We start from the raw sequence: 25,740 nt of genomic DNA on the forward strand, positions 1-25,740 counted from the left end.
CAAAAAAACAATTATAAAAAACAACTTTCACCTCTCCAGATTTCTACATTCTCTTTCTTCTTCAGAGTGTATGGATTATTTAAACATTCCATTCCACTTTCTTTCCCTCCTTAGACTGGTAAACACTTCCAAATCCTTCATGCTTCAAATTAAAGATCACCTTCTCTAGGACAACTTTCATGACCCCTAGACTGTATCACTTTCCTTTTCCTGTGCTCCAACTCATTGCACACTTCACTGAAATTCCTTAGCAAAACCATCTTTTGAACTAGATGTCAATGAAGTCCAAACAAGTACTGCTGCCTGTTTATTCACGTGTCTCCATCACCACTGGGCCTCACAAACAGAAACGGTCCTTAAGTGGAAGATGAGAAAATTATTGAATAAGCTGATAGACAGATGGATTAGAATTGAAATCAATAGATGTATATCTAATAGATGCCCCAAGTGTTTTAGATGATGTAGAGATAGAATATAGAAAGAAATGAGTTGTGGCCAATTACTTTTGGATGATAAAAACCTATACAAACAGATACATGTTCAAAAGACTAATTTTAAGACAAGGAATAAAACATGTGCTATCTCAAAAAGTATAAGCAAATTATGGCTGGGGTGTCAAGGAAGGAATTTAAGTAGAAGCATCACACGAAGCATATTGGAGGGGTGATATGAACTGATCAATATAACCAATAAGTCATAGTTATAGCTATAAGCCAAGATAGAATAGATATCAATAAGCAATAGACATAGGATTTTAACCATAGGATAAGTCAGTGTGACAGTAGAGTTACAAATAAATACAAGCAAGAACTGTCATAGACAGGCCTAAGACTCCATTTTGCTGCCTTCCATAAAAAAAAAAAAAATGTTCTAAGAGCTGTTTCTAAGAAACGGAAATGAAAGCTCTTTTCCTATATAAATTGTTTTTCTGTACTTTGTGCCCCACAAATTGTGCCCTACTCAGGATGCAGCTGGTGGCCGTGGTGAGCTACATCCTGGGTTTGAGTGCCCTTGTGGGTCTACATGACTTTGAAGTAGATTCTCGCCCTGCCGACCCCTGCCCAAATTCAGGATGCGACTGTCTAGCACCTGCTTGAACCCAGGACTGTGGTCAACTGAACTTCAGAGCTAATGCTTTTTAAGCTTCTGTTTATGGCTTGCTTGCTGACTGGAAAATTCCAGTCCTGTCTAGAGCCCACAGGTCCCACTTATTAATGTTTTAATTTCTATGATTGGCTAGTTTACATGACCATAAGCAAGTCATTGAGTGATGGGTTTTGTCCTTATATTCTCCTTGAATGCATCAGGAAGCTGCTGTCCTTCCACAGAGCTTGAGTCTCTGCGGTGGGTGACAATCCCTGGCCAGGTAAATAAGGCTCTCTTTTGATTTGAAATTCGGACTTAGAGTGCTTTCTGAGGCATCTCCCCGTAACAGTGGCTACTGTTCCATGCCTCAGAACAGCACCTATCGAGGTTCAGAAGCTTGGTGAAAAATGGCATTATCAGGACTGTGTAGTTTAGACTTTGGTAGAGTTGAGTCCTATGAAGTGACTTCACCAGTGAAAACAAGGGCATGGGGCAGAACATGAATGATTGCAACAGTTAGGGGAAGAGTTTGGAATTTAGTCCATAGGAAATTAGAAGCCATACAATTTCTTTGAAAAAAAAAATAGTAATGAGGGTTTTAAAGGTATAATACCTGGTGGTAATATGGATAGTTCCTACACAAATTCAAAGTACCCAACTAAAATAGGAAGTTACTGGGCTGGGGTTGTGGTTCAGTGGTAGAGCATTTGCCTAGCATGTGTGAGGCTGCTGGGTTTGATTCTCAGCACCATGTATAAATAAATTAATAAAATAAAGATCCATTTTAAAAAATTTATTTTTTTATATTAAAAGTAGAAGCTATCATACAGCTCTATAACATGAAAGCAATGTGACAATTTCTACAGTCTGGGAAGTTATGAAAAATTTTCATATTTATTATGACTCAACAATTACTTATGGGACCTCCATAAGTAATTTTTTTTAAAAAAATAGAAATTTTAAATTAAAAAAAATTTAAAGATTTTAATAGGAAGTTATTTAAATAACAAGAAATGACGATACTTGCAATATCATCTCATAAAACCACTAATATAAAGTTTTTGTGGCTAGTCTACTTGAAAAGCCATCCTCAATATATTTGCAATATGCATATTTATTTATGCCTAGTACTGATAAGTGTAAAAAAGAGAAAGCACAGAAGTAGTATTTGCTGAAATTTATATCCTTGAACCAAATTTGAAAGGGGGCACATATCAAACACAGATTAAGACAACTGAGTTCATTTTAAGCGCTTATCTACTAATTAAATCAATATTAAGTTTATACATGTGCCCATGGTTTATACATAGGAGGTTTATCAAAATTTGCCTTCAACATTATCATGACTTATTTTAATATCAATAGCCCATAAACTGAAATGACATGTTACATTTGGGGCTTGAAAATTTTCATGACATTTATATTGATTTGGGAACTTAGGCTTTCTATGGTGGGTGTTTTTCAGGTTATTATGGGGATTGGTGGGGGCGGGGAATGAGAAGAATGTGATTGAAGTCACTGTTTTTATTTTGAGGTTCTTGGATGTATTTGTTTGTTTCACCCTGATTAAGCTGCAGCTTGTGTTAACCTTGGCGAATGCATATCTTTTCCCTGATTTAATTGCGATTGCCTGGAGCTTCAATCTGCATCTAATGCTTTGACAGCTTCTAAAACAACCACAAAACAAACCAATACCAAAGGCAGCTGGGGAGGAGAAAATTGAGAATCGAGGGTTTCCATCCTAGGCATGTGATACCTTTGGTTAGCACAAACATTTCCCTTCTCAGAAGCGACTTGGGTCCTCTTTCCCCCAAGCATTTGAGTTTTATTTACAGAACAAGGTAAGGATGTGATTTTCAGTAACAGGTTTTCTAAGTGTTACCAACTGTGAAATGGAAGAATAGCTTAACTTGACACCTGAAAAACAAAACAACAACAACAACAACAACAACAATTTTTCCTTCAGGCTCTGATGCTTAAAAGCTTGATGAACCAAATAACTATTTGGGCTTTCCAGTTGCTTATGTGCCCCTGAAACAATTGTTCTCTTCGCAATCCAGTTTCCATCTGTGCCTTATAAAAGCTTGTTCATGAGGATGGCACAGGATAGAATGTCAAAGGGACATTTTAGAAAGGATTCTTACATGAGTTTGGTGAACCAGCCAGTCAAGGGGAGGAATTAACCAGAAATACGGTGGTGAGAAGTCAAAGTACATATTTAGACTGAGGTTCCTAGTGGCCATTACAAAGAATGAAAAGGGTGAAAAGCATAAATGATCAATATCCAGGTCAAAGACGAAGGGTTTGGGTGCAGCACAGATGGATCACCGGGCTGTTCTCAAAGCACAGTTAAGAAGAACTTCAAACTTCAAGGGGCCAGAACTTCCCACCAACTTGGTGTTCTGGTACTTTGAAGAACACTCCACCTCATCATGGAGGAGCCACTAACATTACATTACACTCTGATTATTTCAGAGAATGATTTGTCAGTCTGACCTCCTGCCTCTTCTGAAGCCCTCTTGCCTCGGCCTCTGTATGTTGCATTAGCCTGGATCTTGTTTCCTCTCTGCTAATCTCCTCCTCAGACCGCCCATGTCTAGGATCCTAAAAAAGTAAAGTCAACTGCCTGCAGAATGGTGACTTTTAGATGCACCTGTGGTACCTAAAATTAAGCAGGTCAATAGCTTGGTCCCCAAACCAACTCCTTTCCTTGATCTCCACAGCCTCTCAATAGCATCTTCAGCTCCCTGGTCCATATCCTCAGCATCACTTTTCCCCCATTTATCTGTTTTTTTCTTACACATCCCTGGTCTCCTCCTGTTGCTTCTGTTGAATTTCAATTGTAGTTAGCATACACAGAACAGAGTTCAGGTAAGGATTATATTTTTGAAAATCTAAAAATTTCCAATTATTTTGATTTAAATGCAAATTTCCTATGTCTAGGGAATATCCTGTGTGGGATTTTAGTTCTTTCGTCTAGAAATTTTCATTGTACTTGGTTTACGTGTGGGACAGATGCTCTCATAGATCTCCTTCCATAGAATATTTTGTTGTGCTTCTTTAAGTTCTGTGTGTTTATCTGTAAGCATTAAGTTATTACCTCTCTTGAAATTTTTGAGTTCTTATTCTCACTTGTGCTAACTACTACCTCAGAAGCAACTGTTAAAAAAAAAAAGCCCTAAATGTAAAGTTTCTGCTCAACTTCCCTAGGCATATTAGGCACTGGATTAGTGCTATTAATGATGTGGGAGAGACTGGGAGAGACTGGGAGACTGACACCAGATGTAGCAACATTGGTATCAATGCAAAACCCCTGAAAAGCAGCTGGACCTGTAATTTGAAAGATTTTACTGTTATTATAAAACAAAGTCAAGAGCTCATAAGACACAGACATATGCAGCCACTTAACACAAGCAAAATCTGCTTTTGCATCATTAATAGTCACTGATGGGACTCATTTCATCATGGTCTAATTATTGATACAGCAAGATCTGGGTCATTTAGAAAATAAATGTACATTCATCTTAACTTGGTTTAAGAAGACAATGAAGCATGCATGCCATTTAGAAAGGTTTAAATTGTTAATATTTTAGGTTTAAAAAGATGCCTATAATTGAAACCATTTAGAAACCTGAGAGTAAAAGAAATCCCTGCATAAACATTAGTATCCTAAGAGAATGGCACATCTGAGAAGAGAGGAAAAAAATCTTTTTACCATAAGTTGGCAGCCTATATTTCTTCCTGCTTTGCATGACTGCTTGGTATGCAGGTACCAAGTCACAGGTGGAAGATGTTGAGGACCATTATACAACGTAAATGTTTATAATATATCATAATTACTGACACACCTGTGGTAAATAACTTTGTGAGATTCTGCAGCAAAGATGCTGAAAATGCTCAGTAGAGAAAGCAAAAAAATTTTTTTTAACCTACAATTGGATGAGATCCAATTTACATGTTTGGTGAGTTGGAACATCCACTTCCAAGACTCTGAAGCAGAAGTCTGTCTTTATTGTGTCCAGCTCTCAATATGAGGCTGTCAAGAGGCTCGGGGGTTCTTTCCCTTCCCCATTTCTCTTTTCCAAAAAACATCTTGAGTTTAACTTTTCAAAAATGAAACCCATGAAGTTATTTATTGGAAAAATCAAGAAACTACAATTAACGTATAAAAAGTTATAATCATTATAAAATCTAAGTCAATAATCTCAGTGACATCTCCAAGCATTAAACTGATGTTTACTGTAACAGTCTCACAAATTAGTTTCACTTGCTCAGCAGTATGTTTTGCATCGGGTTTGACTTGGTGGTATCTCTGAAAGCAACTTGGTCCAAGATGGAATGTTCTAACAGATCTGGGATTGGCTCCAATCACACACTTAATAAGATTCTTGGGGGATCAACACCATTAGAGAAGTTCAGAATACCTGCTCTAAGATCTATTTGTGGATTATATAAAATGAATAAGAAACTAAGTGTTTAAATATTTTTATTGTTTTCTTCCTTCCAATATCCAGCCTCATAACATTTATGTTATTTTAAATACGCTTCAACCTTATACTAATGAATAAATTTGAGAAAGATTCTTGTAAGTGGTAGTTATAGTACAAGGACATTTTTTTAAATCTTGTTTTTGTTACAATCCATAATGCCACCCTGGGTACCACTGGGTACTGGAAAAATTGAAGCACAAATGATGTACTGCTGAATACATTTTTGTAAAAAAAAAAAAATTTTGCTTTTCCCTTTTTTCCTTCAATGGGCATTGACAAGGCTCACACTCCCTCACTGGTTAAAAGAAAGTGGAGAGACTAATTTAAGGCCCTCCACATAAAAGGGGACAGGTGTTCAAGACAACCACTGTGGGTTCCATTGCCATTCCCATTTTTATTCAAAGTCTCTTTTTTCATTTGTTCTGATTTCTGCATCTATTTTATTTTTAGTTTACATGTTTACACATAGCTAAAGACATAAACTTTACACAAATATGACATTTTACTAAAAAAAAAAAGAGAGAAATACCTAAGCTCTTCCCTTGGCCTATTTATCTCTTCCTACCAAGCAAATATGTTGTCTAATAAAAGTAACCTCAAATTATCAGCTTCCCATCCTCAGGAGAAATGAGATTAATAACAGAAGAGAAAACTTTCTCTTGATTGTGGAAAGTCTCATAAATAAATGCTGTGAATATCTAAGCCACATACGATCACATTTAATTATTTTTCACCCAACTTAATGCTTGAAACCTAACTCTTTTGTGGGTCAGAGATGCTCACAAAAGAAATGGCAAATGCTGCATATCCCCAGCAAGGGTGAATGTTGATGAAGTTTGAAGAGACAGAGGAAAATCTCTACCCCATGAACTTAGTGAGAAAGAAACACTGCCTGAGGCTATATCAACAGGGAATTAATGAGCCACAGGACATACAGTCTAATAGAGAGCAAAGCATATTAATGAGCTCAAAGCTCATGGTCACCCTCTACCAATTAGTCTGAGAAGACCTACCTGGTGTCCCTCTCTGATTTTTCCTTAATGCCTCATTTAGGTTGCTACCAGAGGTCAGCCAATTCTGCATTTCAGGTCCCCATCACCTGGAGAATGAAGTTCAGAATGTTTTGTCTAGCATCTAAGGCCATCCAAAATTAGATTAAAAGTTACCATCCTATTTGTCAAACATTTTTCATATTGCTCTCTAGCCATACATTTTGCCAAATGGCTAGGTAAATCATTCAATTAGAAGTTCCTTCGGGGTTTTTGAACAGAATGGTTCTTTATAAAAATGCTCTTTCCATCCTGCTTTGTTGGAATCTAATCATTCTTCAAGATAAAACTCAAACACAAAATCCCTCTCAAAACTCCCAACACGCCTTCATCTATCTGTATCTTCAGAGAAGCAATTTGTACCTTTATCTGTGGAAAGCAATAAATATTGATTGCTCAGCGCCTTAATAGAGAATGAAACTAAGCTAAAAAGCTGAAGTGGGGCAAATATTAATGTTTAGTTCAAAGGGGGGGCTTGGATATTAATATGGCAACATAGCTTCATCCTTCTTTCTGGATTCCATAGTTAGTAACAATTTATGAACTTTATACCTAAACTCTGAGTGATCTTTCACAGGTGAGCATACCTGTACTGAAGTCTGATGCTATTTCTGTACTGCAGACTGTTTTCCGTTTGGTTTATTTACTTTCAGAGTCTGTCAGAGACTCACTTACAACAAATGAACACACTGGCTACATCAGTGGGGTGTCTTTCACACTGTGTTTCAGAGACATTTGTGAGACCTATCCAAGTCTGAAGATGCAGGTACAGATGGTCATGGAACAAGGAAGAAATTAAGTAGCACAAAAACTTGTAGTGCTTTCCCAAGCCACAGGGAATGGCTAGCACAAGATGGAATTTATCAGATTTGTTTGGAGTTTTGACTTTGCCATATGGGTTCAGACAAAACTGAAATGCAAAACAGAATTCTAAATCATTCAAAACTGTGAATGAAAATTGCCAAGTTTTAGAGTCTCAACTATGAGGTGGTGAAACCAGGGGAGGAAAGAAAGGTGTTCCACAGAGAGAAAATTAGATTAAAAGTTACCATCCTACTTGTCAAACATTTTTCAAAAGCTTGTAGTTCTTTCCCAAGTACTGCTTTCTTTATCCCAAGATAAAGAAAATCTGATTTTCTTTATCTCATCTTTAGTAAGCATGACATATCATAAGATAGGTTGAAAAGATAGAGAGAGAAAACGAAGAAGCTCTCTCTTTTTTAGCCATACTGGGAATTAAATTATAATGGGATGAGCTCAACTCTGGGAATGAGGACATGCATGTGGCTCCCTCACACTTCATGCAATAATTATGATGTCCTAGGCAAGTTAAATTGCAGTTCAACAAACATGAGTTCTATGTCTTCTTTGTGGCAGGTTTTTGTGTTTTGTTTTTTTTGGGTAATATTTCAGGATTCTAAGATTGAGTATCATAATGATACTTGAGTCATAAAAGGTAGTAGATGGCCTGATTATCATGAACCTTGCATGCAATCTTTTAAAAACATAGGGTTTTATGCATATGGTCATATGTATCTCTTTGTAAAATAAAAAATATCAAGTGGTTTCTAGTTTTAAACATTGACGCCCAACTTGATTCTCTCATTTTTAATATTTTTAGCATTTTTTCAATTTCATTAAATATGAAAAAGTGTCTATTATTCTAATTATATGTGTACACAGCATACAATTTCTAGCATACTATCACTTGTTATGTGGGTTTTAAAATTTTTTACTGTAATAAACAATGAAGCACTTCATGTTTTTGAAGTGGCACAAAGAATAAATGTGTTACTGTATTTTATATGTATAAATACTTAATAAAAATTCTACTGTATAAGAGTTTTAGTCAACACACCCTACACAGGTCTCTCCTGTTAATATGTCATCAATTTGGAACAAATTTGGAAACTAATAAAACCAATATTAATATGAGATAATTTACTAAAATCCATACTCTATTCAAAATTCCCTAGTTTCCTATTTTTTGTTTTTTACTTGGAAGCAGTCATATATTCATGTGTAGTTGTACCCAATAACAGATCCCTTGAATCATTTATCCAGTTTCACTCAATGGTAGCAACTTGCAAATCTGTATAACATCACCACAACCCTGATCTTGACATTGAGGCAATCAAGACAATGCAGAACAGTTACCATCAACACAAGGATGCTGATCGCCAAAATCACGTTGGTCCTACCTCTCATTTCTTCTCCATTTTGATAATTTTGTCATTTCAAAAATCTTATGGTAACTAACTTTGTGGGATTGGCTTTTTTATTACTCATAATAGTTCTTGGGTGATGTGTGCGGTTTATTTCATGTATCTAATGTTTATTCCATTTTATTGTGAGTAGTATTTCATGGTAGGGATGTACTGCAATTTATTCACTTGCTGAAGGAATTTGGGTTGATTATAAATAAAGCTACTGCACATTTAGTTATGAGTTTTTGTGTGAATGTAAGTTTTCATCTTTCTGGATTAAATGTCTAAGGGGTCAATTGTAAAGTAGGTTCCTGTTTAGAGTTTAAGAAATCATTCAACTTTTCCAAAATGGCTAGGCCATTTTGTATTCATACCAGCGGTGTCTTCGTGATCCAGTTTCTCTCCATTCCCTTACCATTTTGATAAGGGAACCCACAATTTCCTTTAAGGACCAGAAGACCTCCCACTAGACTCCACCTCAATTTCATTCTATCTTTGTCAGTGAACATACTCTGTATGATTTTAATTTTTTAGTTTCCTGATGTTTGTTTTTCTGCCTAGCATATGGTCTATCTAGGTATGTCTAACATGGAAACTTGAAAATTTTTATATTTACTCTTTCTGGATGGAGAATTCTATAAATATTGACTAGATAATTTAGTCAATGATGCTCTACATCCTTCCTAATTTTCTGCCTACTTATACAATCAATTATTTAAAGAGGAGAGTTGAAGTCTCCAGCTACTGTTGTGTACTTTTCTATTTCTCCTTTCAATTGGATAAGTTTTAACTTCATGTATTTCACAGTTCTTTGGTACATACACATTTAGTATTATTATGTCCGCTTGATGGAGTGAACCATTTATCTATAACTATATATTGTTCTTTTCTATCTCTGGTAATTTTCTTTGCTCTGAAGTCTACTTTATCAGATATTGATACAGCTATTCCTACCTTTTTGTTTAATATCTCTGTTATATCATTTTCCTTTTTTTCATCACCTAACTATATCATTACAGTGAAGTTATACACAATCATAGATAGAATATGTTTTTGTTTGTCAGTATGTTGTGCCAATTCCTGCCTTTTAATTATTATATTTCAAAGTGCAATATTATTATAATCCATTCTATTATGTTTATGTTGATTTTATGTATATCTTTTTGCATAGCTTTTTATTTGTTCTACATATTGAACAGAAAATTCACAAATTCAGTCTACTGATGTCATCATTTTACCACATTAAGTACAGTGTAGAAAAGCTACGTCCATTTTAATCCTCAAATATGTTCTATATAAACAGAACTACATAATATACTGTTTATTTTTTGATTCAATTGCCAAACATAATCTAGGAAACTCAAGAAAAGTTGGAAAATACCTTTTAGTTACCCACATTGTGACTCTTTCCATTATTTTATCTTTATTTCTGATGTTTCAATACTCTAAAAAGCATTTCATATCTGTTTAGAAAACTCCCTTCAGTCATTCTGTGAGAGCTGATCTAGGGGTGACAAATTCTCTTAGTTTTCCTTCACCTGAGAATGTCTTCATTTCACTTTCATTCCTGGAGGTTATTTTGCCTACTAAGAAAATTCTAGGATGACAGTTCTTTTCTTTAAGTATTTGAAAAATACTGTCACTTGCTCTTGGCATGTGGTTTCTCATGAGAAATTCACTGTAATTTATACTGTTTTAACTCATAGATGAGGAGTTATTTCCTTCCTTTTTGAGATTTTTGTCTTTTCAGAGGTTCAATTATGTGTTTTGAAGTAGATTTGTTTGAATTTATTCTGAATTTGATGCTTGAATATACAGTTTTATATATTTTGCCAAATTGGGGAAGTGCATCAGACATTTTTCTTCAACTATTTTTTTTGACTCCTTTCTCTTTTCTTCCTTTGGAATTACAAACCAATGACATCAATGATCATCTTTTGTTACAGGCCAACAGTACTCAAACAGTTTTTAAAATTTTTATTAAAGACATATTTTCACTCTGTTGTTCAAACTGGGTAAATTTTATTTTCCTGCTATCAAATTCACTTATTCCTTCTTTGGTCTCTTCTTTTCTATTGCTGAGACAACCTATTGTGTATCTTATTTATGCTAGTAGATATTTTAGGTGTAACTTCCCATTTAGTTGTCTTTGGATATTCCACTTTTTTATTAAGAATTTCTAAGTCTTGTCATGACTTTCTACATTGTTTTATTTTGTTTCAAGCATGTTCGCTATTGTTAAAGCACTTCTGTTAGATCTGCTTTAAAATGTTTGTCAGGTAATTCTAACATCTGAATCATATCCATGTTAGAATCTATTAGTAGTTGTTTATACAACTTGAGATCTTCCTGATCCTTAGAAATACAAATATTTTTATTAAAATCTGGACACTGTACTATACCATAAAACTCTGATTTTTAAATTTCTGTTTCAACTGCCTGCTTCTGACACTGCTCTTGTGTGAGAAGAAAATGGTGGTGCTTCACTACTGACAGCTGCACACAAATATTCAGATGCCCCATGGGTTCCATTGTTACCTTAAAGGAAAATAGCCTTATCACTGCTTAATGGGAAGAGGAGTTGTGGCTTCTCTCTAGGTTTCCACTGAGACTGCCCTTGATTGACAGACTTGATATGCCTTGCTACTTCTCCCTTTATACCAAGATTCAGGGTGTGGCTTTGTTATTGCTGGGCCATCCTGAAATGCCTAATTATTTCCTAGACCTTCTGTGACATTTGTCAATATAGTAAGGGAGAAAAAGCATTCTATTATTGCCAAAAGAGGATGAAATTCCAGTTTCTCCATTAGGTCTCATTGCAATGCAGAGATTGCTCATTAGCACTGGTAGGGATGAAAAATGCAGTTCCCTAAATGGGTTTCTCTAAAAACATCACCCCACCAATGGGGTCAAGGTACCTTACTGCAACCAGACCAGGATAAAAGTCAAGGTTCTCCATTTGGCTCTTACTTGCTGGAGCAGAGGTGAGGTTACAGCCTTTTTTTTCTGGTGTATTTGGCTAAAAATGGAACAATTATTGTCTAAGAATTTTCTGTCTTGTTAAGCTGTTCTTGTCTTTATCCTTTGGCTACAGAGAGCAAGCTATTTTTGTTTGCTTGCTTGCTTTTGCCTGTGACTGTTGGCATTTCTGGATTGCAGGCTTCTTCAGCTCCATGTCTGGGGTATGAGAGGCAAAAAGACAACCTGGGGAACTCACCACCATGGCATTTCTTGGATCTTGAGGTTTTTAGTCAGCATGCCTCCTTATCTGCAACTTTCAGAGCCTCATGTTTATCTTACGTGTAATATACAGGATGTTTAGTTGCACTGAGTAAGAGAAATAGGGAAAATACATTTATTCAATTTCCTAGAAGTAGAATTTTTCTCATTTAATTTAAAATGCTTCTGCTCTGAAGTGCATTTCTAATGTTTTCAATTATATTGGTCTGTAGAAAAATCTCAGAAGTTTGGTTTTTGTTGTTTTAACTTTTGCTTGACATAGACTTGGCTTGAATTATTATTCTGGTTTCTGTTTCTTCACCTTTAAAATGAAGACAAAAGCATCCACCCAGAAGGCTATCAATGAAAATTAAATAATAGTATGAATGAAGAATTTGGCAGAGTATCTCATATATAGTCACTCAAAAATGATAGCTATTGCTATTTTCATTATTAACAGGCACAAGCAGATTTTTCAAATAAAAGCTACATAACATTAATCCTCAGTTAAAAAAAAATAAAGCAAATACCATCTAAACTACAAGAGTATCCTTGGCTTAGGACAAAAATATATGAAATATATATAGGTAACCTAGAGTCCAAACTGGAGAGAGGGAATATGATTGGAATTTAGAAATAAATCTCAATTACAATAATACATTTTAGAGTCCACCAAAAGTTCCAGTCTGAGGATCACAGTGAAGCAAGACAGCTCATATATTTAGTCTTATGATAAATGACTTCATCCTGAGAGGATTCCACTACAGTATTGAAAGTGCATTATATTATAGCAAAAAGGGAAATGTCAAAACTGTTTCCTGGATTTGAGGAGCCAATGTGCTACATCATATGTCTTGATCATCCTGTCTTTCTACTGAATCTCTGAATATTGACTTGAAGGTGCGCCAGTAAATGTGTTTCTTTCCAAGGCATAGAGAATGTGCTTAGGACAGAATCTTCACTATTGCTAAAAATCTAAGGGTTTACTATTTTATGTTGAAAAGTTCTGCGCCCTGATCCTTTCAATCCACCAAGCCGAGAAGCCAGTATTAGAAAATACAGTTCTTAAGAAGGACCTTGGATCAGCTTATAGGCTGTCAAGCACTGTGTGTTTTGGCCAATACCAGTTCAGTAGTAAGACCAAAGGATGCTCCCATTGCTCTCCTTCCAGATAAAAAAGTAAAAATAATTCAAAATTGTGAATCACAGTTTTAAATAGGTCATATTACAAAATTTGAATCAGAAGGGTTGTGATATAGGTGATTTTTTTTTCTCTGCTTAACTGGAAACAGGAAACCACTCTATTTATAACAATCTTTCGCGTGATTTTTTAGCAAAATTCTAGGCCTTGGAATTTAACATTTATCTGGGGAATAAGGATCAGGGAAAATGAAATTCTTATCACACACGACTTTGAAAAACAAAACCAAAAAACAGCTTTTCAATATTATTTTCTTCCAGAACACATTTGATGAATAACTCAGAAGAGTTTTTATGTTCACTTTTTCTTTCAACCACATAACTTCACTTTGAGGCAAAGGTAGTCACCTTCATTTTAGAGATCAGTCTTATAGGTTTTGATACCTGTCAGAGCTGGGATTTCCATTCAAGTCTTTGTGTATTTATATCTTAGGTGTTTCCTATTCTAAACGAACTGTCTTCTTGGGCTATTCTTCCTCAGTTTTAAGTTCCAAGCCAAATGTCCCATCAGCCAAATTGATAATCCTTTCAAAGATATTTTGAAAGGAGCACAGTGCATCCCTGTGGCCAGCAGTGTAAACAGCAGGAATCAAAGTTTGAGAATTCAAGGGAAAGTGATTTAACAGCTTGTAACAGTAGCTGCCTCATGAACACCTGAAGTATGTTGTCCTCTAAGATCTTAGAGACTCATAAAAAAGGCAGTTTTCTTTTTAGGAGGATAGTTTTATTAACATTTTGGGTTTTGTTTGAGTGTGTGTGTGTGTGTGTATGTATATTTATTTGCAAAGAGATTTTTAAAAGCATTCTCCACATGACAAAACAGCATGAAGCCTTCTGTAATTTTATTTAACCCTCACAATGGCCCCATGTGATCAGTCCTGCTAATTGCCACCATTCTCCATTGCATAAGTAAGGAAATAGAAGTTCAGAGACTTTCTGGTAACATGACTGCTAAGTTACGGAGCCAGGATTCCAGTCCAAAGACTATCAGACAGGAAGTCTAGATAATTAACTACTTTCTATACTTTTATCATTGATTTTATTTTCTCTTTCTTAGTTGAAAATGATAAAAGCATAATTATTGGGAGTTCTAATAAAATTAGTTGAGGGTTTACTGACACATTTGATGCAATTGTATGATATCTCTTTAGCCTCAATTCCCATGTTGGCTAGCTATATTCATGGCAAATGTTTAGCCCCTGAAGCCCTTTAATGTATGACCAATGAATTTTACCTTTATCTCGTCACCTTTTACCTGTCCACAGAAATTGTAGGCCTGAATCTCAAGCCCCTTGGAATACATGCAATTCATTAACTTACTACTAATCGATTGTTTTGTATCATTGTTCCATCAGATATCATCCACTAGATATTTTACCCATTTGCTAGAACAGGTAAAAATGCCTTCCTCCTTCTGAAAAGAAAATTGAAAGACAAAACGATGATACCTTTGGTCCATCTCAAGCAATATGATGGAGCTGATTTGATTATCTCCCCTTAAATGGTGTTTAAGGAGAGGGCAGGAGAGGCTGGGGCTGCTCAGTCTAGACCTTTACCACACTCAGCCTGGTCCTCAGAGCAGCAGCACCAGCATTATCTGAGAGATTGTAAGAAAATCAGGATCCCAACCTGCATTACAGATTTAAGGAATCAAAATCTGCATTATTTTTATAGTTTATATATGAAATTCACAGATACCAGACACTGTTATTTTTTCCTAAAACAAGATGGAGGAAAGACACTACACAAATTATTATTCCATAAATCTACTCCAACATGAGTTAGGACATTTTTATCTTTTTGTGATTATGAGATATAGCTAATTACATTATTGCTTGAGTTGATGGGAAAGAATTTAATGATTAACTCAATATTTTACTTTGAATATATTCTCTAAATAGGCAATTTATTTTCTGCAGAACTAAATAAGAATTTTTTTTCCTTTAATAACAGGGTAAAATGGGACTTGGTACAGGGATTGAAGAGTAAAGAAATGACTTGAATAGTAGAAGTTTAACCCATCTGACCATAGCTCAGACAAAATTGAGTTCAACAGATTAAACTAGAGGAACCAGAATTCAAAGAACAATAGACTATAGAAATACTGAAATTGGAAGAAAGCTACATATATTTGCTTAAAGAATATTCTGATGACTGGCATGGTGACACATACCTGTAATCCCAGCGATTTAGGAGGGCGAGGTAGGAGGATTGCAAGTTCAAGGCCAGTCTCAACAAATTAGAAAGGTCCTAAACTATTTAGCAAGATCACGTCTCAAAACAAAAAGTTAAAAAGGCTGGGGATGTGGTTCAGTGGTAAAATACCACTGGTTTCATTCCCCAGTATGTTCGGGGGAGGGAGGGTCTTCAGATGAACAGGTAGCCCAGAGGGACTGAGGGTCTTGAGTAAACCCAGAATGATTGTCTTGCATAAAGACACACAGTCCACAGGTAGTTAATTTGTCTCCATATTCTATACCACCAGTTCTTTTGTTATGATAAATACCCAGTTTTCTTAATTGCTAATTTTATCCAAGAATAAATTTAGAAAAACAAAAAACTGGACATCTGCAACAACTCAGCCAGAAAAAGATATTGGTCATTTTCCTTTCTTTCACTTTTTTTTTTTTTGCCCAGTTTATTATCTTTGTCAACTATTCATTTTCTTTCAATTTCCTTTATTTCTCCTCTGGCTATCTTCCTCAATATTCCTTCCACTTATTTAAAAACTTCAAAGGAAATTTGTATATGAATTTAGGATGAAATAATTAGTCAAGAAGACACCGATAGCAATTTCATTCAATAATCCCTACCATTGCCAAATACAGACGGACGATTTTGCCTGCAGGCTCTGGGCCAGGTACTCTATAGCATGTTTTAATGTGTACTCTCCACTTCAATCCCCAACTCCATTTCAATAGATAAGAAATCTGAAGTTCACAAAGTGAATAATTATATGACTTTGGGCTAATTAAGTAATAGGTTCAAAATCAAACCCTTATCTTAATGCATCAATAAATATATTTGTTGATGTGAATGGCTAGGCAGGAAATTTCAGGGGCAAGCTCCTATTTTTGTGAGAAAAAAAATCTGTGGCATATTTAACACTTTTCTTTTTTTTTTTTTTGGTTGTTGTTGTTGTTTGTTTTGGGTTGTTTCAGATAAAGCCCTCTAGAGAAACCCATAAGAAATTAGCCAAAATCTTGGAGTCATTCTTCTTGGTGACCTCCATTGAACTTCACTGATGGTATCTCATTATAATGTTAAATTCTGTGTCCAGAAGGTATTTCCCTCTTCCACTTTGAGCATGTATGAAGAAGCATGATCCTGGACTTCAGAAGTGTATCCACCTCTACATGTGACGAGAAGCCTTTCCAATATGAATATGCATGAGTCATGCCAATAAAATCCTGGCACCTCCTGTTTTCAGAGACACTGCTTTCATAGTCCCAAGGCTCTCCTTCAACCAGTAATAAACCATTCCTCACTCTACCACCTAGCTGTGCTTATTGGCTTTGCACCCACCAGGGGCAAACCCACTGGGGGCCATTTACAGTGACACCAAGATGATTCTAAAGTTCTCACTGGGAAATATTTCTTACCAAGTTGCCATTTTTATGCACATTATGAATTCATAAATGGATAAAGAAAACTATAACAGCAGATGAGGCTATTTCTACTCTTTTTGACCATTTCCATTTTATTAGAATTTTAAACATATTAATTACTAATTAGACAAATCTAGATGATAATCACAGTGATTCAATGTATCCAATATCATTTATGGGGGCAAGAGGTTCATCATTTGGAAATGATAATTAACTCATCAAAAATGTTTTTGGATTGCAAGAATAAAGGAAGTACTCAGGAGTTATGCTAAAATAAGCAGCTGAAATTCTCATGGTTACTGAATATACTGATACAAGGCAGAACAGACTTTCAGTAAGTACCCTGTTTGCAGCTCCAAAAAAGGAGCCTTAGTAAAGCAATCACAATAATAGAAAAATCTTTGGATATTTTAATGCCTTAATGTAAATTTAAGTCTGTGAATATTGGGTTTCCAATGCCTTATGTTTAATGAATCTACATTTAGCCTAAGAAAGCCTCAGTACTTGGATACTCCAGTCCTTGCACAGGGACTGCAATCTAACTCGGTTTTTAAACAAACTTAAAACTCAACTTAGCAATCTGCCTTTGTAACAATTAGCTGAATCTCAACTAATAACAGCAGCCAAGCTTTAGTCAAACCAGGTTCAAATGAGGCAAATGTCAAGTTGTAACCAAACTGTCATTACATCTCAGTTCCCTTTTTCTGCATGTCATTTCCTTTTTTTCTATCCAGAAATGTTATCCAGAATTAAGGAAGTTCCAGAGACCTACAGAACCTGTCTGGGTTCTAGGAACTGCCTGATTCTGTTCTTTGCACAATTACACTCTCTTACATGTAATGAGTCTAATTTTCTTTTTTCTTAAACACTAATCAGAATTACAAATTAATTTTCAAAGTTCTTTTTCTTTTGCTCTTATTTTTGTTGTCTTCTCTGGAAGAGATTTTATGTTCATGGCAAGGCTTTGCTGGTGTTTGTTCATGATATTTTATTTCATATTCCTATCTCTGTAACAAACACATAACACAAATAGTCTGAGTCACTGCTAACATTACAGAGCAGTTAAATGGTAGTTTTTTACATTGTCATGGGAAATATGTGTTAAGATTTAGATATCAATAGAAATAAGAATCCTGAGTTTATCAAGAAATATGTATCATCAGTTTCTATTGCTTTTATAAGATCCCATAAGTAATACTAAATTGCGTCTGTTTTGTAAGAGATCTAAGTCTGACTGCACGATGTGTTAAGAAAAAACAAATATTTCAAGAGTTCGATTTTCTTAATTACTTGCAAAAAATTCTACCAGAAACAGAACTTTTCATTAAGCAAAAATAAATCATCTTTAAAACTGAAAATGAATAAAAGCAGAAATGTGTATGTGCACATGCACATGTGTTTTAATCTCTAGGTACAGGAGATCATGATAGATGAATCTGCATTGTTATCCAAGATGCTTCTCCTCCTAGTTGTACAAGTAATGAAGTCCATACCTTTTGAACACTTATAGATTCCTCTTCAAAAACACTTGAGTTTTCTCAGCAGTGATATTCAAAGATACTCTGTATATAGTGACTTTTTTATTATAAATTTTGCATATAAACACTTTGCATGTTCTGATTTAATAAGGACATTCAATGCTTTCTTAATACTACTGAAAGTTTCTCCCCTAGGACTCATTTGATTGCTCAGAAATATCTTTGATTCATTTCCATGTGCTAATTCTGGAAACCATGAGGCCATTTTCTGAACCTCTACTAAATTCCTGATACTAAACCCTAGGGAGACAGCAATAAACAAGACAAATGAGGTCCTTGCCTTCACTAAGCTTGTAATCCACTGGCTAAAACATATTTTTGAGGGAGTGATTATAAGAATGTGAATTTAACAAAGAAGTCCAAGGCATAATGCAAATATAAATATTTTATACAATATAAAATGAACATGTGCCAAATTGTTAATATAATTTGTTAATTAATGAGGGAACCAGAAATATGAAAATCAGTTCAAACGAGAATTTAATTTATAGAGATTTATACTCTCTGCCAAACAAAAGTTAGACTCATTACTATGAGCAGTAATAATCTGCATTGGTCTGGACAGGAAGCATTTACATTACTATCAATTTTCTTAAAGTCAGCTTCTTCTGCACAGTTGTAAAAAAGCTGACCACAAGACAACTGAGACATCCCTAATGGCATCAGATAACCCCAGAAGTTTACCAGATCATGCCTATCATTCCTCCAAATGGAAACCCAGTGATCTCCTTTGCCCATTTTTAAGTCTTTGACATTTGTCCCAGTAGCTTAAAAGGGAATATCTGGAGAGATGGTCTGTAATATTGGGTCAAAAAGACAGTCACCATGTCCCTACAGACCCAATAGAAGGCACTGCATAAGCATTGAAGAGCATTATAGAAATCTTCAACTAAGGTGGACAATGATAATAAACAGAAATTCACTTCCAGACAAGTGGCACCTTGCTTTATTTACAGGAAAGGAATTGGCAAAAAAAAAAAAAAAAAAAAAACCCTGATTTCCTGTAACTTGGTATATTGACCCATAATTTTATGCCAATAATCCTTATCTATTAATATGGAGTTATTCACTTTTCAAATGCAAAATATGTGTGATGGAGAATTTTTTGTCAATGGGACATGGAGTGCCCATATATTTGATTAAACATTATTCTGGATGTTTCTGAATAACTTCAACATTTGATGAAGTTACAGCTAATTGTCCTTCTCTGTTACAGGGCCTTGTTGCATGCAGGGCAAATACTCTACCATTATGTCTCCCAAACCAAAGCCAATTGAGGATGAGCTATATCCCTAACTCAAAGCAAAGTGCCCATTTTAATGTAGGTAGGGACGATCCAAACTACGCAAAGCCCAGATAGAACAAAAAGCTGACCTTCCTCTAAATAAGAAAGAAATTATTCCTGCCTTACTGCCTTAAGTTGAATGTAGGGTTTTTGTGCTTGGAATTGAATCTGAAACATGGGCTCCTCCTGGGTCTTGAGCCTGCCAGCCTTCAAACTGTCACTACAGAATCAGCTCTTCTCATTCTCAGGTCCTCAGACCATTATCTCTCCAAATTGCTGACTGCAAAACTTGGGACTTGTCACTCTCCATAATTGGGTGCAACAAATTCTTGCAATAAATCTTTTCCTATTTGGTTGTATTTCTCAGGAGAATCCTGACAAATACAATGTGTATTTGTATGTTCAAGATCTGAATGTCTATTCATCATCATTTCCAATTTAGCTGTATTCCAATTAGAACTCTCTTGAGTTTTTGATGAAAAGTTGACTCCAGTTTCACCTCTGGGAGGTGACCTTCAAGTTTTTCTGTGTGTGTGGTGGTGTGTATGTGTGTGTATTTTTAAAATTTATACTTGTTTATACAGTGTGGGGAAAAGTACACAATACCATGCATTTAAAATTGGTTGAAAACACAAAAAAACTTGTAGCTATTAAAATAAATATGTACTGCAGTTTATTAAACTATTCTCATTCAGTTGGTTATTTGTTCACATATCTAATAATCAGTAAATCTGTTTTATAGACAATAACTGGACCTAAAAAGAATGTGGATGTATAAGTCATTTGAGGCACAGTTTTGTCAATTTATCATTTTGATTGTACATTTCTAAGTTTCTTTCTTCCTCTCTTTTTCTATCTCTAATTGGATTAGATTTTTAATTGAAAAAAGCAGGATTTCTCTTCTTCCTATTAAAAACAAATGAAAGTTTCTCCACATAAGAGCAGCTTCGTGCCATCATGATTAGGGCTGAGTAGGGAAAATGCCCTTTGAGAGAACATTCCTCCTCCTTTTCCCTGTTGGTGAGTTGCAAGAAAATTCATGAAGAATGGTGAATGTTAATAATTTAGAAGAATCCAGAAAGGAGAAAAATATGCTTCTTAATTTAAAATGAAAGGGTGGATGCATAGCCACTAGATACACTTCACTAGAAACGAAGGCCATTTAAATCATTCATGCCACAAGGAGGGAATATAGATCATTTTCTTATGTCCTCTTCAGTGGTGTTTTACAAACTCAATCACTTGAGCATTAACTTTTGGAGTCATGCAGCCCAAAAAAAAAAAAAAAAAAAAAGGAAGATTGTCCATCTTTAGATCCCAGTTTTTAAAAGAATTTTGAGATAGCAAAATAAATTAATATTTGGCAAAGGCAGCACATGACTGTAATTTCTTTTATGGAGAGAGTGACAGGAGGAGTGTGTGTGTTCAATCATTTAATGTGCAGGATCCCTGTAATTATAGGCAACCAGGAACATACATATTCTTTTGGGTCGTAAACTAAAATGATGGATCCCCTCAATCTACATTGTCCAGATGAATTTTTGATTTGACTCATGCCAACCATCTGTCCTCTTCTTCCTCCTCTTTTATTTTTCATGTTTTCTGCATCCTATGAACCCATTGTGTTGGATTATTACAGCCCACAATTTTTGAGGGTGGTGGGGTAGTGCTGCTTGATGCATCATGTTCTTTGTATACCGAAAAATGATTTAACATGATTTACGATATTTTTAAAAAAGGAACTTGGCTAAATAAGAGAAGACAACTTGCCTAGGACTAGTAATACAGTATTCATTACATTGATTTTTTTCCTTTATTCTGTATTTCTTAGAAACTAAAGCAGAAAGGCAATTTGTTCAATTAAATGAATCTCATTTTAAAAAATAAGGTAGTATTATAAAGTATGTTTGTATTTTTGCTGACAGTGATATGTAGCAGAATTTAGTGGCAACTTATTTAAGAAACAATAGATAACAAAAAGCTTTTCATGATTTCGTAATAGTCTTAATTTGTATGCTGATTTAATTTTCTATTATAGTATAGATATATATTAAATATAATATAGTTTTGTTTTATAATAGCACCTGAAAACTTGATTTGCATAATTCTATTGCATTTCTACATTATTTGTGTGCTCACAACAAGAAAAGGAAACTCACTTTTGTTGTATAGTAGCTATCTGAATGAAATATCTTTTTGTAGTTAATTTGGGGGAACAAAGATAAAAAATTATCCTTTGGACTCTTCCAAGATACTTTTAAAATGTCAAGACTCACTTGAATAGGGTATTAAAGGCACCTCCAAGCAAATATAAAACAAAGAGAGAAAAACTGTAATTCAAAATTAGTCTGAGAGGTCATAGGAAGATTTTTATTTTCATGTCTTATGTTTTTATTCATTTCATTTGTCACTTGGTCAGAAAGAACAAGCTGAGTAAATAAGATAGTCAAGGAAAATAAGGGTTACAGTAAAAAAAGAAGAAGAAGAAAATTGAGGAAAGAAATATAAATGTGTTTCTTCAGTTATATTTCCCTGGATTTGCTTGTCTATTTATTTAATTATGCTTTACCACTTTCTCTCATCTGTGCTCCTCCAACTCCATACAAATCGACAGAGCCATGTTTCTTCCAGGTTCCTGAATATGACAAGCTCTCTTGGGCCATTTGCCATGAGATTTTTAACAGACCACTCTGAAGACAAGGGCAGGTGTCATTATCCAGTTATCTTGCTGGAGAATGTAAGCTCAATTATCTATGATGTTGCCCAAGATATTTCAATACCTAGACACATTTAAATTTCTACTTCTAATTGGCCAGGTAAATACTATTCTTTTTGTTTTAAAGAAAAGATCTCCCTTGGATATTTGATGTAAATAAAGGTAACACATGAGCTAATTTCTATACACTGTGAATGCAATATCTGCATGTGTATGCACTTATGTATTATCTATTCTTGGTAATTTAACAATTTAATCCACACTACCATAACTGTTGGTTATCAATATATAGATACTGCACAAAATATTAAAGAAATAAAAAATTATTTTATAACTCAACCAGAATACACATTAACCAGTTTTTAAAGTATATGTTCATTTTCCTATTTCCAGCACAGCAGGGATGTAAAATTATAAAGACATAGGGTTTCTTTCTAGTTTTGTCATTCCGTAGGTGGATGATAATGGAAATGTCATCTAACCTACTGAGCCTCACAGTTCTTTTCTGTAAAATGGATGATAATGCATACTTCATCAACACTATGAGGACTACATTATATAACATGGCAAAGAATAAAAATCAGTTCCTACATGTTTTCTTGTATGTAATTTCACCTGTATTCCATGGTATTTTTGAGTACTACACAATAGTCAAATTACATAATATATGAACTGAATCGAATAAATTGAGTTATGTTGAGTTAGAGGAAATCAAGATGATTTGAATGAGGTGCTATAGTTTCTCACAGAATTGGTTCTTGAGATAATGCAAGTGGAAATCCTTTCACGAGGACTTTGATAGGACTTATAGTCCTGGGCATAGTAGAAAATGGAAGAATTCAAAATGGTTAATCAAAGTCTCAAATCCTGATTGCTATATTATGCTAAGCAAGGTAGATGCTGACTTTTGTTTACTTTGTTTTAATTAGTCTATACTAATTTATCTCATGAACAGTGGGCTTCAGGTCTTTTTGTTATTTTATTTATTTGGTACTGGGGATTGAACTCAGGGGCATTTTATCACTGAGCTACATCCCCACCCTTTTACATTTGAGCAGGGTCTTATTAAATTGTTGAGGACACTTGTGATCCTCCTGTTTCAGTTTCCCAAGCCACTGGTATTACGGGTGTGTGCTACCACATCCAGCCAACTTCAGGCCATTTAAATCTTATCAAGAAAAAGAAATGTACCATCTTGCTCTCTTTTCTCCCTCCCTTCCTGTTCTTCCTGTCCCCTTTGGAGGGTAGGATTTTTCTTTTCAATTAACTTTACTTGGACACACTTTAAACATACAATAAAATATATCCATGTGTCAATTGGGTAAATCTTGACAAATATATTAACAAGTGTAACCAAACCCCAGTCAAGATTTAAAATGACTGCATCTTCCTTAAAGTCCTCTTGTGGAACTCCTTGTAATAAAACCGCTGGCATGCTTTCTGTGACTATAGCAGAGTTTTGTCTGTTTGGAAATTTCCTGTCAGTAGACTTATTCAGCACATATCCGTCTGTATCTGCAGAGGATTGGTTGCAGGACCCCCTATGAATACCGAAATCTGTGGGTACTCCAGTCTCTCGGACAAAGTAATAGTTTTATATAACCTATGCATATCCTCCTATATGATATAAATCATCTCTAGATTACTTACAATATCAAATCCAATGTAAATGCTATGTAAATAATTGTTACAATGAATTATTTAGAGAATAATGACAAGAAAAAAGAAATCCATACAGGCACAATGCTTTTTCCAAAAACTTTCAATTTGCCAATTGTTTGAATCCTTGGAACCCATAGATACAGAAGGCAAACTACATGTGTAGTTTAATTTTTCCGTATTATTGTTAAATATCTTTACAGGGTTGTTATTGTTCAGTGTGTGTATATAAACAGTTTATTTTCTCATCTCTCATTGATGGGTTTAATTTTTATTTCCAGTATGTGGCTATCGTGAATACTGTTGCTGTGAACAGTCACATATAAATCTTTGTCAAGATACCCATTTTCATTTCCATTTTGTGGTTGCTTAGGAGTGGAACATTGGGTCAGATAGTAAGTGTACATTTAATATTTTTGAGAAATCTCCAAGATTTTTTCCAAAGTGCTTGTCCCATTTTACATTCCCAGAGTAATGTGTGTGGGTCCCAGTTGCTCCCCATCCCCACCAACACTTCATACAGTCCATCCCTTCAGGGTTAGCCTTTCACACCCGCATGCAGTAGAAAGTAATGGCTACTAAATATATATATATATATCACAGAGGCTCCATAATGCTGATCTTTTCATGTTCATTGATCATGCTTCAAATATACTATTATTTAACTTTTTATTGGAAAGTAATTTCAAGCATAGCAAAGGTACAAAAGTAGTACAAATAAGTATTTTCCTCATTTATGCTTTAACCCAGCCTCACCATTTAATTACATTTGTCGACCATTTGTTCCTCCCTCTCTTTCTCTAACCATGTAAGTGTGTGCATTTTTATATTTTCCTTAAGACTTTTGAGAGTAACTTTCACAGGCTGTGGTCTTTTCTCAAAATCTTCAGGGTGTATTTCCTAATAAAATAGTAACCTTATTTAACTCCCACAGTACAATTATTAACTTGAGTAAATGTATAGTTCTTTTATCCATTTTCGTATACATATTTTCAGGGGACCAGGATTGAACCCAGGGACTATATTCCCAATCCATTTTTTATTGTTTGTTTTGAGACAGGGTTAAGATGCTTAGGGCCTCATTAATTTCTGAGGTTGGCTTTGAACTTGCATTTCTCCTGCTGTACCTTTCTGGACCACTGGGATTACAGGTATGCGTGTGGCACATTTTTATAATTTTTATTATGACTTTGTTGGGACTTAGTTGCATAGTTTAACATTAAGGAATGTTTCTTAAGTTGAAAACAAAGTACAATTTAACAATATAAAAATAAGGACCACCGACAGAACAGGCGCAGTGGCCTGCTGAGGGGCAGAGCCACCCCCTCCCCCGTGCCTGCAAGGTAGGCGGAACTGTGACCACCAACAGGACAGGCCCAGCAGCCCGCAGAGGGGCAGAGCCGCCCCCCGCGCCTGCAAGGTAGGCGGACCTGCGACCACCAACAGAACAGGCCAGACCTGCAACCGACAGACAGAACAGGCCCAGCAGCCTGCGGAAGGGTAGAGCCCCCCCCCCCCTATGCCTGAAGGTAGGCGGACCTGCCAACCCACCGGCAGAACAGGCCCAGCGGCCTGCAGAGGGGCCAGTGCCGCTGCCCGCGCCTGCAAAGTAGGCAGAACTGCGAACACCGACAGACAAGCCAGCGGACCACAGAGGGGCAGAGCCGCCGCCCACGCCTGCAA

At 35.4% G+C, this 25,740-nt stretch overlaps 1 pseudogene; it reads left to right on the plus strand.

Moving 5' to 3' along the window:
• Positions 1-3,359: 3,359 nt before the first annotated feature.
• LOC107144660 overlaps positions 3,360-25,740 on the plus strand; it is a 37,334-nt pseudogene continuing 14,953 nt past the window's right edge.

Source organism: Marmota marmota, unplaced genomic scaffold (assembly GCF_001458135.2).
Source record: "Marmota marmota marmota unplaced genomic scaffold, marMar, whole genome shotgun sequence".
In the NCBI taxonomy this organism is placed as follows: domain Eukaryota; kingdom Metazoa; phylum Chordata; class Mammalia; order Rodentia; family Sciuridae; genus Marmota; species Marmota marmota.